The sequence below is a fragment of the Dromiciops gliroides genome, chromosome 3 (genome assembly GCF_019393635.1).
Source record: "Dromiciops gliroides isolate mDroGli1 chromosome 3, mDroGli1.pri, whole genome shotgun sequence".
Taxonomy (NCBI): Eukaryota; Metazoa; Chordata; class Mammalia; order Microbiotheria; family Microbiotheriidae; genus Dromiciops; species Dromiciops gliroides.
In genome coordinates, this window is record NC_057863.1 from 7,304,902 (window position 1) to 7,317,219 (window position 12,318).

The window sequence follows — 12,318 nt, forward strand, 5'->3', positions numbered from 1 at the left end:
GAAAATAATGTTTATTTGTGTATCAATGTTCCATCCTCACTCCCACCTCTATTAGGTCCCAGCCAGCAAGAGACTTTTCATATTGTTGATGGAGGAAATAATGGTGATGATAAGGAATCTTTACCGTGTTATTTAGGATTTGCAAAGAATTTTGCATTCATATAAAGTTATTTGATCCTCACAACAACCCAGTGAGATAGATGCTGTTATTGTGCCCAGTTTCCTGATGAAGACACTGAAACTCAGATTAACTTATTTCCCATAGTCATACAGCTATTTTGTCTAAAACAGGATTTGATCCCAGGTCTTCCTGACTCCTAGTCCCATGTTGTTATCGACCATGATGCGTTACCTCTGAAGTGTCTATATCGATATGCATTTATTTTCAAATACTCCATAATTCTAGTTTCTCAAACATGTTAATTTCCCCAATTAGTGTTAATTAGAAGTTTTCAGAAGACTTTGAATCCCCTAAAGAACACAACAGATAACCAACTCTGACTACAGGAAAGGCCCTTTGGGTACTATTTTCCTTAAAATGGACAATAACCTTTAATGGATTTTCAGAGTCTTGGCAACGATAGGAATCTGAACAAGGAAATGTCAGCACCAACTCTGCTGCTTTTGAATACAGACAGTGTCTGTGGGGATTGGGCTTAGTGGAGCCAGAACTATGGGTCATTGCTGGCCTGTTGTTCTGAAAGATACAGTCTTTGGATGCAGCCCAGGGCCAGTTTTCATTCTTGGCAGACAGAATTTCAAGCATCAAGTGAGCATTTCAATTTCCAAGCATAGTCTTACTATGGAGTCTAATTAAGCTGTGTAGGGAATGGGCAGCCACCTCTTCTGTCTTGGCAACCCCACAGACTTCCAAGCTTTACATGGTTGTCATTGCTCTGAGAGACCTTCCAGCTTCTGAGTCTCCTTATGTGTGTCTGTGAGTATGTATCTGAGTATGTGAGTGAGGGTGTGTGTGTGTGTGTTGGTGAACATGTGTCTGTGTGTGTGACAGTATGTGTGTCTGAGTGTATCTGCATATATGACTATCTATAAGTGTGTGAGTATATGTTTCGGTTTATGTCTGTGAATGTGTAGCTCTGTGTAGGTAAAAATGTATGTCGATGTGTCTGCAAGTGGGTGCTAGCGTGTATGTCTTTGTGTGTGTCTCCATGTGTGTTTCTGTGAGTGTGTCTGTGAGTGTGTTTCTCTGGGTGTGTGTCTCTGTGTTTATTTGTATGTGTATTACAAATTAAACCTGAATCTCTGCAGTTGACTGATTCCACGTCTATCTACTCATCAAGACCCGATGTGAAGTTCTCTCTGAACTAGGAGTCCATTTCTCAGACTATATTGACAGGTTTTTTGAAGTGTGTCCATTAGCAATGCTGTGCTCCTTTCACATTTGAAAATGGAGGGTCACCTCTTTCCCTTCCCCAACACATCCATGCCTTTGTCAAGTCTTGTTCCTTCTCCATCTCCACTTTTCTCACGGCTGCCCCTTTCTTGGCTGCTCACAGAATCCCCTCCCTCGGGCAGGTCTTCTGGACTTCTGGCCTGGATTCTAATGTTTACCTTCTACCAAGTGTCTCTGCCTCAATAAAACACTCCCCCCGCACCTCCACCAATAGGCTCACTCTCCTGCTTAATAAAGTCAAGCAGTTCCCCGTTACCTGTAGGATAAAGTATCAATTCCTCAGTTAGACCCTCAAAGTCCTTCACAATAAGGCCATAACATCTCTCTCTTCCCAGTCTCATTATATAGCATTCTCCTTCTAACAATCCAAACTGTATTGATTGGAATGATGCCACCTGCTGGAGAGTTACTGTAGGAAAGCTCCCCCATGAGCAGAAGGTGTCTGAGGGTAAGCCATGTGGCTTTCCTTGGCGTCAGGAAGTGACGTTTGTTCATGGGTACTGTCTATCAAAGCTACCAGCCAATTAGCTTGGGGCTGTGTGTGTGTGTGTGTGTGTGTGTGTGTGTGTGTGTGTGTGTGTGTGTGTGGATGGGTGATGTTCCCAGTTTCTCAGGAGGCTTCTGGGAAAAAGGAGGAAGCGTTGGGTCCTTTTTGTTCCTGACCTCACCATGGCATGTTGGATGATGGGGTCTTTTAGAAATGGTTAGATTTTTACCTTCCTCTCTGATCCTAATGCTCTTTAATAAATACTTAAACACTTAAATACTCTTGCTAAAGCTTATAATTGATTGGCGACCCCTCATTAGATTTTATATAGTACAGCTAGAATTTTAGCCCTTTATAGATGGCTAACCACAAAGAAGAAAGCCGAACTTCGATCTTCTGATCTTCCAGTTGGGTAAGAAATTCCCCCCCCCCTTGCCCCCTCCCCTTTTTTTTGGTGAGGCAATAGGGGTTAAGTGACTTGCCAAGGGTCACACAGCTAGTACATGTTAAGTGTCTGAAGCCGGATTTGAACTCAGGTCCTCTTGAATCCAGGACTGGTGCTCTATCCACCATGCCACCTAGCTGCCCCCCTACCCTGTCCCTTTAACCTCCAAAGTACTGCTAATATTGGCTGTTTTCTATTTAAATTTTCAAATGGTTTTTTTCAACTCCCTAAGTACCCTGTTTCTGATTTTAGTCTGTTTAACCAGACAAATGGGGGATAACATCATGATCACACAAGGGAATATAAATGTGATGGAAAATGTTTAACAACCAGCTAGAGGTGGGGGAGCACTTTATACAACACACAAGTTTAATCTGCATTGTTAACATTGTTCCCATCATTTTCTTAAGTCTAGACAGTAAAAATAAATAAATCAAGCCCCAAATTGTAGTTTTCAAGATATAAACAATTCGATTGAACATTTAACAATTGGTTCTCATGAACTCAACTACAGCCAGCACATCACTGAGCCATACTGTTATTCTTATTGGTCTTTATACACCATGTTTCATTTCCCAGCTCTATGCCTTTGCACTGACTGACTCCAGTGCCTGGAACACATCCACTTTTACTTATTTCTCTCAGAATCTTTGGCTTCCTTGAAGACTCACCTTAAATAGCCCCTTTTACAGGGGCTCTCCAGCTGTTTCCCCACCTTGATTATTATCTTGTATCTGCTCTATGTGTATCCAAAATGTGTCCACTGATGTGTGGATTGCTTCTTCCATTCAAGTGTAAGCTCCCTGAGAGGAAACTTGTATCTCTTAGCTTGGGGTCTGTACCATAGTAGGCACTTAATAAAGGCTTGTTGATTAATTGCCATATTGAGCAGAGAGAATTTATGTTGTGAGTCCAATGAACAGATATATGATTAAAAAGTCACTGTGGGGGCAGCTAGGTGGCACAGTGGATAGAGCACCGGCCCTGGAGTCAGGAGTACCTGAGTTCAAAATCCGGCCTCAGACACTTAACACTTACTAGCTGTGTGACCCTGGGCAAGTCACTTAACCCCAATTGCCTCACTAAAAAAAAAAAAAAAAGTCACTGTGAGGGAAATAATTCTCAGGAACTCAACAGGGATGTGGCAAAGGTTCTTTATTTTTTTCTCATGAGAAGGAGGCACCCTAGTGTGCAGCTAGTGGGTGCCCCGAAAGGGGGCTCTCAGGCCCTGTTTTATACCCTAGTCTCTAACTCGAATGGACTCTCCCCTTTTTCATCACTGGTCTGATTACACAAGGGTTACAATCTACATGTAAAACCTAACTAAGCAGAATGCAGTATTATTCCCACCCCTCTTCCTTGTATGGGCATAACTCAGGAGTGGACCTTATACTTCCTTATAGGGACACATCTCTAGAGCTGACCTTATTGAGACCAGGGATCCTTGAACCATGTGACCTTGCTAGCCTGAGGGGAGGAGGGGATGCAAGACCTTTGTCCTACAAACAGGTCAGGAGAAGTATGACTGACTGTTATATCCACATTGAGAGGAGATGACTACCCATTTTCTCACAGTCACATTCCTTTTACTTTAGCTTAGATCCAAGAGGGACCATCTGACATATAAGGAGAAAAGATTAAAACTGATGCTTCCTGAGTATATGGTACAATGCATTATGATAATTAATAAGGCAAGAGTTCAAATCCCTTTAGTTATCACTAGCCCTGCAACCCTGGGCAAGTTACTTTGGCTCTCTGAGCCTCAGAGGTCGACAATAATAGCATCAACCTTGCAAGGTTGCTCTGAGGCCCAGGGGCCATTCTGGATGTCTAGTGCTTTACCAACTTTCCAATCACCTAGAAATAGAATGTCGATTTAAAAGCCCTTGAAAGATACCAGGAGAAGTCATCTAGGTCTTGTAGGTCTTTCTGGGTCTTTTGATCTCTTTGGGGTCTCTGTGAGACCACATGCTTTCTCTGTAGGGGACAGCATAGGTAACTGGGGGCTTCTCTCCTGCTAATGCTAAGTGGCATGTTGAAGCTCTCTCCCTGTTTTCTTTTTTTCTTTTTTTTTTTTTCTTTTTCGGTGGGGCAATGGGGGTTAAGTGATTTGCCCAGGGTCACACAACTACTAGGTGTCAAGTATCTGAGGCCAGATTTGAACTCAGGTTCTCCTTAATCCAGGGCCCATGCTTTATAAACTGCGCCACCTAGCTGCCCCCTCCTGTTTTCTCTACCACATGGCCTGAGACCATGAGAAGTTAGGGACACATGTGGTCAGCCCTTTACTGGTACAATATTAATAATATGCCTAACTCCCTCTCCCCCCACCAAAAAAAAAAAAAAAGGAATAGGATCTCTTGCCATTTTGGTTCATATAACTAGTTGAGGCATCATTGCCCAGTGGTGAGGGTCCTGATTTCATTGGTCCCACCCAGCTCTAAGTCTAGGACCCTGGGATCTTACAGATCTATAATGCCTCCTAGGGCAATAACTTTGAGCTTGGTGAGAGCAGGGGCAGGGCTCTGGAATTATTCCCAGACTGGTTGGCCACAGATCGAAGGCTGACCAGGGGTGGCATTGGCCATTAGCCATTTGAGGGTTTGCAAAAACATGAGAATTAGTCTGAAAGTGCAGAAATGGGAGCAGACATGAGGTGTCTGGCTGCCCTTGAACAAACAGTTTATCGCAAATAAATAGTCAGGGCTGACAGGCAGGAGGGGAGAAGGTACTGATTACAACATGAGGAGGAGGTCTCAGTAATTATCAGCAGTGAAGATGGGGTTAGGAGGAAAATCAAAGAATAATCCAGAAAACTGTTCTCCTCTGTTGCTTTCAAACCTACACAATGTGCTCATGAAGATAGCTTAAAGCGTATAATTACTGGCATATTATTCTTTCTCTGCCTAATAGGTGGAAAAACCAAACCCAGCCCCACCCAGCCAGAATGTTTACCAGCTTGGGAGGGCTCTAGCACCCTTTAGCACACTTTAGGGCACTTCCGGTGGTCTCAGCTCTCAGCAATGATGCCCCTGATGATGGCTTCTTTGGAGGCAAGAGGAAAGAGCAAGGAAGGCCTTGATTTTCCCTCTTTCCCTGTTAAAAATCAATCTGCCCAGCTACCACATTTCTCTCAAGTTCAGCCCAGTTTCTGTTAGGCCCTGAACATGTTAGACTGAAAATTTCTCTAGGGTGAATATGGTGATGTCCAGATTCTCAACAAAGCACCGCAAGGCTGGGCATGTGGGAGAAGGCAGGGTGTCCATGCTCCACCTTTTGAAACAGGTTTTTGAGCCAGAAAAGCCCATTGATAGGGGGTTGGAGAAGAAAGCAATCAATCACCTGGGAAATTAGGAAGGCAAGCTCACACCTCCTTTGAATGGACCAGGAGAAGGAATAAGCAACAAGCCATCTATTGATCAGCATTTATTGGGCATCTTTTTCTTTAGTTGTTTCAGTCATAACTGACTCTTTGTGGCCCCATTTTGGGGTTTCCTTGGGAAATACACTGGAGTGATTTTCCATTTCCTTTTCCAGCTCACTTTACAGATGAGGAAACAGGCAAACAGGGTTACATGACTTGCCCAGGGTCAGCTAGTAAGTGTCTGAGGTTGGGTGTGAACTCTGGAAGATGAGGCTTCCTGACTTCAGATGTGGTTTTCTATCCACTGCACCATCTAGCTGCCCAATGCACATCTACTATGTGCCTAATAAAAATACATTTTAATTACAATTGCAATTCTTTATTAGCATAATGACAATAATGACACCCAACACTGACGTATCTCATAAAATGGTCTTCATTAAACTATGGAGAGGATTGGAAGTTTCAGCTTGTTTTCATTATGTTCACACCATCTTGAGAACAGAAAGCTACTATCCCAGAGTCATTGTTCACCATTTATTAAAATGAGGGAGGGGAATTTTCCAAGTGGGGAAACAGGTCCAGAAAGAATAAAATGATTGCTCCTAATTACCTTCAACAAGGATTCCCAGAAGAGAAAGGATGAAAGCCCCAGAACTCCCCACATGTAATCCAATGCAGGATGCATTAAGTAGAAAAACAGCAGCGTTTCTCTCCAAGAGGGGTGTGTGGGAGCCATGGGATCAGGGGCATTACAGAATGAAAAGGCTGACATTTAAGAAGCCACATAAACAATGGTGAGCTGCAGTGTTTAGCAGGGCCAAAAAGCCACCTTCAGTCAACATTTTAATTAGCTCCGAATTATGTGATGATGGTGTGGTCGACAGAGGCCAGGTGAATTGAGGGCTTAGTCAGGGAGAAAACAACCTTGGTACTAAAGTGGCCAGAAATGGCATCAGCGGTTTAACTTTTGTTTTCTCCCTTTTCAGTGACTGACAATTAGAGAAATCTGAAGGCTTTTGGAAAGGATTTTGCAGCAGCCCGAGCAGCCCATCTTGACTGTTTGCTTAGTCCAAGAGCAGGGAACAGGGTGAATGGGGCCAGGACGGCTCCCTTGAGGGAAGGATTCCAGAGTGACTCTAAAGAAAGCTCCCCTAGAAATCTAAGAAGACTTTAAGGAAATGGAAATATGATGAAAGGTTTTTATTTTCTTTGTTTGTTAGTTTTCAGTGTTGTTATTGTTTTAGGTTTGTAAAAGGGAATAAAGGTGTGAGGTGGTAGAAAAGATCCCTGGCTTTGGAATCAAGAGAATTTGATTCATAATTCACTACCGACGCTGTCTATGTTACCATGAGTAGTCTCTTGAGCACTCTGGGCCTTGGTTTCTACTTCTGCAAAATGGATGAGGTAATAGTATCCAGGACTTTCCTGGTGCCTTCCACCTCTTGAGCTATAATACTAATAACTTTACGGCGCTCCTACACCACTCACTTGTTAAGCCATTTCAAAAAGAAAAAGGAAAAACCACGTTACTCTACCCATTCAGGGAAAAAGCCAGAAGCTGAGGAAGCAAGGTTTTGGCTGACCTTTGGTTTCTTAATAAATAAGAAGGGCTTACATTCATCCTACATAGTCAACACTCAAATGGATCTATGATTGCATGAATTTGGGAATTCCTACCAAAGAGGCAGATCACTATCAACCCATTACTGCTTATGCCATGGGACTCACATTAATGTCCTCCCCCAAATTTGCCACATTTTGGTACTTAATATGTGTTGGTAAAGAAACTAAATATTTGTGTGTGTGGAAATAACTTTCAGATGAGGTTTTAGACAGTTTTGGAGAGAAAATTATCGGTAGAATAGATGTGATGACTCAGAATTTGTCAAAAATAACAGTGATGATGAAAATAATAGCTGTCATTTAGATAATATTTACTATGTGTCAGGCAGTGTGCTAAGCACCTTACAATTATTATTTCATTCAATCCTGACAACAACCCTATGAGGTAGGTGCTATTATTATCCCCATTCTACAAAGGAAAAAACCTAGGCAGACAGAGGTTAAGTGATATTCCCAAGTACTTTCAGGCAATAAATATCTGAAGTCAGATTTGAACTCAGATCTTCCTGACTCCAGGCCCATTGTTTTATTTATGAAGCCAACTAGCTACATGTGAGAGTGGTACCTCACTTGTGTGGGGTCAATTTAATATTTTAAAGAGTAGGAGAAAGATATTCTTTATTTATTGAAAATAGAAAATATATGATTGGAAAGAAACAGAGGACAGGAAAAACAACCACTAGGAACTAAGGCATGATGGGTACCTAATTTGTAAAAGCATCATTATGAAGATAATGAGGAATAATATGCACTGAAGATACATATGGTTAAAAAAGGACTATCTATTCTTAGGGGAAATTTGGGGAGTTATGACTTTTTTTTTTAAGTGAGTCAATTGGGGTTAAGTGACTTGCCCAGGGTCACATAGCTAGTAAGTGTTAAGTGTCTGAGGTCGGATTTGAACTCAGGTACTCCTGACTCCAGGACCTGTGCTCTATCCACTGTGCCATCTAGCTGACCCCAGTTATGACTTTTTTAAGTAAAAGGGGAATGAGGATGAATCAGGGACTTCTCATGTAAGCCACTGAACAAGCATCACAAAGTACAGCATCAGGGGAAGAAGAAAAACCTAAAGGAAAGTCAAAGTACAGTAATGCCAGTTCTTCATCCCGATCTGGGTTGCATAGAAGCAGCCCCCTGAGAGAAGGCTTCAAATGAGTGAATCCTGATTGGTGGGAGATAATAACAATTAAAAATGGATTTTGGGGGCTCCAGTGACCACACCCCCAGTCAGGCACTCTGGCTGGTTTCTCACAGCCAGCCTGAAGGTGCATTAAAGATCAGATTAATTCAGTAGATATTAAAACCACACCTTTTCGAGAGCACCTTTCTCCTCAGAGGGTTTATCTTTCACTAGACCTTGAGCTCAGCTCATTTTGATATGGACAACCCTCAGGTCCCATCAACAAATAGAGTCAAATGATTCTAGTCAATTAGCTTTGAGCTGCATGTAAGGGCCACCCCTAGGGAAGGAGGAAGGTATCTGGACCACAGGAAGCTTTCTCTCTTGAACAGAAAACCCTGAGTGAACCAGCCATGAATGTTTTCTCTCTCTCTCTCTCTCTCTCTCTCTCTCTCTCTCTCTCTCTCTCTGTAATGTAGGGCCTCTGAATTCTACTTTGGAGCCATGTGCTCTCTCTCTCTCTCTATGTTTTCAGCTGGTGTTAAATGCAGTCAACTCTTTTTGAATATTTAATATGTTTTAATAAATGCTTAATACCCAAAACTGGTGAAATAGCCATTAATTTATAACTAGCAATATATTAGACACCCCAACTAAATTCCCCAATAACTTAGAACAGAGACAGGTCCCCCCCAATATTTGAAATGGCATTGGTTGGAGAGAGCAGACATCAATGGCCAAAAGCTTCAGTGGTTGAAGCTTTTTGATAAAGGCTTGCTATTCTCTGCTTCCATCTCTGCAACAAATCCGCCTAGATAAGATTGTGTATGAGGGGTGATTTTTTTTTTTTTTGCTGGGCAATGAGGGTTAAGTGACTTGCCCAAGGTCACACAGCTAGCATCAAGTGTCTGAGACTGGTTTTGAACTCAGGTCTTCCTGAATCCAGGGCCAGTGCTTTATCCACTGTACCACCTAGCTGCCCCCACAAAGGGCGAATTTTGGGGAAAAGGTCAGGGATATCCCCAATAATTTGTTATAGAATAATAATTTTTCTCAATAAGTAATAAATGTGCACTTATACAAAACATTATTTTCATGTTAGTCATGCTGTGAAAAAAAAACACAGACAGAAAGAAAAAAAACAGACAAAATACAAGAAAAGTAAAGAAACTAAAGTATGTACATTCAGACTCCATCAGTTCTTTCTCTGAAGGTGGATTGTATTTTTCATCATAATCCTTCAGGATAGTTTTGAATGATTGTATTTCTCAGGATAGCTAAGACATTCATAGTTATCATCATATAATATTGACTTAATTGTATACAACATCAATATCAGTTTCTAATATTTTCCAGATCTGCTAGAAAGAGCTCTATTTCATTGAATATTCATCTTTTCTCCTGAAGGATTATACTCTATATTTATGGGTAGGAGATTCTTGGTTGTAATGCTAGATATTTTCCCCTCCACAATATCATTCTCTTTGGGATGAAGACATAGAAGGGTATGCATGCCTTTATAATCCTTTGCGCGTATTTCCAAATTGTTTTCCTGAATGATTGAATCTGTATAGCACTTCAGCAACAGTGCATTAGTGTCTCAATTTTCCTACATCCCCTCAAACATTATCATTTTCTTTCTCTGTCATATTAGCTAATCTGAGGTGCTAGCTCAGACTTGTTTTAATTTGCATTCTTCTAATCAATAGTGATTTGGAGCACTTTTTCATATGACTATACAAAGCTTTGATTACTTCTTAAAACTGCTTGTTCATATCCGTTGACCATTTATCAATTGAGAAATGACTCTTGTTTGTATAATTTGACTCAGTTCTCTATTTGAGAAATGAGATCTTTATCAGAGAAATACTGTATTTTTTTCCTTTAGGATTATTATGTATTTCCTTCTATCCTATTTGCCTTCTGTTAATCCTAGTCTCTCTCTCCGTTTACCCTGTCTATTCTCAAAAATGTTTTGCTTCTGATTTTTACCTCCTCCAATCAACCTTCCCTTATATCGCCCCTTTTCCCTTCTCCTATCCCTTTAATCTTCTACTTTCTTGTATGTTAAGACTGATCTCTATACCCAATTGAGTGTGTATATTCCTCTCTCTTTCAGTAAATTCTAATGAGAGTAAGGTTCAAGCACTCCCCCCCACATACTCACACTTTCCCTATCGCCTCCTCCAATGTAAAAGTCTTTCATGCCTCTTTACCTCATTCTAGCTTTTCCATTCCTGTTCTCCAAGGGCATTCTTCTTTCTCACCTCTTATTTTCTTTTCTTTTAGATAATTGTCACATCTTATTCAACTCACATCTGTGTTCTCTGTCTATGTACACTTCTGCTAACCTCCCAAATAATGAGAAAAGGTTGTTGTTGTTGTTTTTAGGAATTACAAGTATAATTTTCACATGTAGGGATACAGTTTAAACTTATTGAATCCCTTAGGCTTTCTCTTTCTTGTTTACTTTTTTATGCTTCTCCTGAATATTGTATTTGAAAGTCAAATTTTCTATTCAGGCCTGGTATTTTCATGAAAAATGCTAGAAAGAGCTGTATTTCATTGCATATTCATCTTTTCTCCTGAAGGATTATACTCTATTTTTATGAGTAGGAGATTCTTGGTTGTAATGCTAGATATTTTGCCCTTCACAATATCATATTCCAAGTCCACTAGTCCTTTAATGTAGAAAATGCTAACTCTGGTGTTATCCTGACTGTAGCCGTACCATATTAGTAATGTTTCCTTTTTGCCTAGTTTCAATATTTTCTTCTTGAATTGGAAATTCTGTAATTTGGCTATAAAATTCATAGGAATTTTCCTTTTGGGTTCTCTTTCAGGAGGGGATTGGTGGATTCTTTCGATGTCTATGTTAACCTCTAGCTCTAGAATAACATGGCACTTTTCCTTGAAAATGTCTTGAAAAATGATGTCTACAGTCTTCTCTTAGGTCACCCAATAATTCTTAAATGATCTTTCTTGGATCTATTTTCAAGTTCAGTTGTTTATCCAATGAGATAGTTCACATTTTATTCTTTTTTTTCATTCTTTTGCTTTTCTTCTGTTGTTTCTTGTCTCAAAAAGAGATTGGCTTCCACTTGTCCACTTCTAGTCTTTAAGGAATTATTCTCTTTAGTGAGTTTTTGTACCTCCTTGACCAATTCAACTTTTTAAATTCTTTTCTTCAGTAAATTTTTGTATCTCTTCTTCCAATTGGCCAATTTTGCTTTTCAAGGCATTCTTCTCTTTGGATTTTTGTGCCTTTTTTTTTTTTTTTTTTACCATTTGGCCTATTTTGTTTTTGTTTTTGTTTTTAAGATATTCTTTTCTTCAGTATTTTTGTGCCTGCTTTGCCAAGCTGGTTTTTTTCTCCATTATTTTTTGCATCAGTATTATTTTTCCCCCATTTTTATTCTACCTCTCTTACTAGATTTTTACTTTTTTTTTTAGCTCTTCCACGGCCTGAGAACAATTCATATTTTTTTGAGGCTTTTAATGTAGTGGTTTTGACTTTGTTGTCTTCTTCTTCTTCTTCTTCTTCTTCTTCTTCTTCTTCTTCTTCTTCTTCTTCTTCTTCTTCTTCTTCTTTTACTGAGGCAATTGGGGTTAAGTGACTAGCCCTGGGTCACACAGCTAGTAAGTGTTAAGTGTCTGAGGCCAGATTTGAACTCAGGTACTCCTGACTCCAGGGCTGGTGTTCTATCCACTGCGCCACCTAGCTGCCCCTGTTGTCTTCTTCTGAGTTTGTGTTTTTATTTTCCTGTCACCATGGTAACTTTCTACAGTGAGGATCTTTTTTTCTGCTGTTACCTCACTTTTCTAGCCTATTTCTCGACATTTAACTATATTTTAAAGT